Below are 3022 nucleotides of genomic sequence, written 5' to 3'. Positions count from 1 at the left end.
CATCTCATCAGTTCAAGGAGACTACCTCAGTCCACCTGAATTCCTCTTTCCTTTGTTGTGGCCTCAAAACTCTCTCTAGGCACTAAGTTGGAGCAATCATAAGGTTCACTGTGCTTGCTCATTTTCTGTCTCTCAGGGTCACTGTTCTTCATGCTTTGAGTCACTATCTTTCATGCTCTGAAGGCTAATATCTTAAAAACCATCATCTCATATATTTTATTGATTTTTAAAAATTATTTCAATTGGGAAGGCAAATTCAGTCACTGTTGTGGATATATTTTAAAATAATTTTGATTGATAACCATGTGACTTTTACATATTCAAAAACTGAAATGAATCAAAAAGACTGAGAAATAAACATTAAAATTAAATGCACACAGAGAAAAACGAATATAATATATGAAGTTGATAACCATAGAGAAAAATAAATCTGTTAACTTTCTAACACAGATTATTTTAAGCACCAAAATACCTATAAAGAAATCTTGGAATATTTAGTAGCTTTATTGTTAGTAGTGCTATTAGAGAGACATTTTATAAATGATAAAATATATTTAAGTTTTGGGGAACCAGGTTTCTCACTGTATGAGAAGGGAATACAGAAATGAAATATGGAATTCTTCCCTACTTACAAAGAGAAAAAAAGATATCTGGGCTTTATTAAAAGGCATATACTTAACAAATGAAAAAAGATAACCATCTATGTCTATACTGTTATTTCTTAAATTTCAAAATACTAAGGGGGCACAAATGTTTTTCGTACATATACACATTGTATAATGCTGAAGTCAAGGCTTTCAGTGTACCCCCAGGACAGTGTTCATTTTACCTGATAGGTAAGTTTTTTATCCCTCACCCTTCTCCCAACCTCCTCCTCCTTGGTTTTCAATGTCCTTTATGTCTCCTTGTGCCCATGTGTACCCATGATTTAGCCCACACTTATTAATGAGAATATTTGGTGTTTGATTTTCCATTCCCGAGACACTTCATTTAGAATAATTGTCTCCAGTCCATCCAAGTTGCTGCAAAAGGCATTATTTCATTCCTTTTTATGTTCCATGGTATATACACACCATATTCTTTATCTTTTCTTTATCATTTTCTTTATATTTTATTCTTTCACCAGCGTTTTGTAGTTTATCTTTCATCAGTGTTTTGCAGTTCTCCTTGTAGAGATCTTTCACCTCCTTGGTTAAGTATATTCCTAAGTATTTAATTTTCTTCGTAGCTATTATAAATGGTATAGAGTCCTTGATTTGACTCTCAGCTTGACTGTTATTAGTATATAGAAATGCTACTGATTTGTGTGCATTGATTTTGTAACCTGAGACTTTGCTGAATTTATCTATCAAATCTAGAAGTCTATTGGTGGAGTCTTTAGGGTTTTCTAGATATAAAACCTTATTGTTGGCAAACGGGGATAGTTTGACCTCCTCTTTCCCAATTTGTATTCCCTTTTTTTTTTCTTGCCTAATTGCTCTGGCTAGGACTTCCAGTACTATGTTGCATAGACGTAGTTACAGTGGACATTGTTACCTTGCTCCAGTTCTTGGGGAAAGTGTTTTCAACTTTTCCCCTTTCAGTATACTGTTGGCTGTGGGTTTGTCATATGTGGCTTTTATAATTTTGCTTCAGTTGAAAGATGCTATGATGAATTTTTCTCCTTGTCATTGGTTGATGTTTGTGTGAAAGAGCCAGCTGCCGAGATGTTCCTTTGTGTCCATGGTAGGCTCAGGTCCCCCAGGTAGAGCACTTGAGTGCCCCAAGCTTTAGGAGGGACCATGTAGCTCCCAGGGTGTTGCTTAATCTCTACCACCACTGAGGTGCAGGGAGGAGCAAGGCAGTTTGTGGCTAGGTGGTGGGAGCCTGAAAGGCCTTGTAAAGCCTCAGCAGGGCTCAGAAGTTGCTTTTCTGGCCAGTAGGGGGAGCTGCTGATAGGAGGGTCAGGATAAGCTCTACAAACCAGGAAGGTTGTTCACAGGGGAGGGGCTTACATGCTGGAGTGCTACAGCCCCAGACTGGGATCTTTTTTCCCTTACCTGGGACCCCCACAGCACACTCCCACCAGTTCAGACCATGTGTGCTCCTTACCACCCATGTCCAGCTCTCAAACCTTCCCCTATATGTGAGTCTGATCCATTAGCATACATCTCTGCGAAACTCCAGTGGGTAGAGAGTTCCCAGATTGTGCACGCCTGTTCCACCACAAGTTCTCAAAGAAAGAAGAGTGGGCCCCACTCTCTGTGGAGGCCTCAGCCTGGAGTGCACACTCAGTGGAAAGAAGCTGCCGTTCTCAAACTTGTCATCTGAAATTACTCTCGCGGTTGTAATGGCTGGAAGAGGGGCTGTGGTTCCCAGTCAGCCCGAGCTCAAGCTCAAACTGCTTTCTTGGTTGCAGCAGTTAAGGGAGGTGCAGGGGAGCAAGTGTAAGCATAGAAAAAAGCTGGCACTCTAGCCTCTCATGGCACTCTTCTGGTGAGAGCCCCTCATGTACTTCCCCAAATCCTGGGGCTGGCTAGTTCCCTCCACTCACTACTTCTTACTTGCCACAGCACCTGGGCTCGTGGAGGGTGGAAAAACCTTCTGTGAAATTAGCGGCCCTCTGTTCACCAGAGGAATGTAGGGCAGGGAGGGGAATCTCCCCCATACCCTTTCACTGGGCTCTGAGCCTCTCTGCGTTTGGCCTTTGCAATATCTTTTCTTTATCTCTTCCTTCTCAGCTTTGCAGTTTTTCTCTCTGGGGTCCCCAGTCATCTCTTTTATCTCTCTCTGTGATCCACACCTGAGCTACAGCTCTTCTTCCCTCTCCTCAGTCTGATATCCTACCTTCCTACAGGGATGGTCTGACAAGCGATGTCTCCAGTCAGCCATCTTGTGTATCCCATAGATTTTGAAATCTTGTGTCTCCTTTGTTGTTAAGTTTGAGGAATCTTTTCATTTCAATCTCTATTTCTTCATGGATGCAAGAATCATTCAGCAGCAGGTTGTTTAATTTTCATGACTTTGTGTAGTTTTGAGTGTT

The sequence above is a fragment of the Propithecus coquereli genome, unplaced genomic scaffold (assembly GCF_000956105.1).
Source record: "Propithecus coquereli isolate 6110/MARCELLA unplaced genomic scaffold, Pcoq_1.0 Scaffold421, whole genome shotgun sequence".
Lineage (NCBI taxonomy): Eukaryota > Metazoa > Chordata > Mammalia > Primates > Indriidae > Propithecus > Propithecus coquereli.
The sequence above is the reverse complement of the archived record's forward strand: the minus strand, read 5'-3'. Positions refer to the sequence as shown.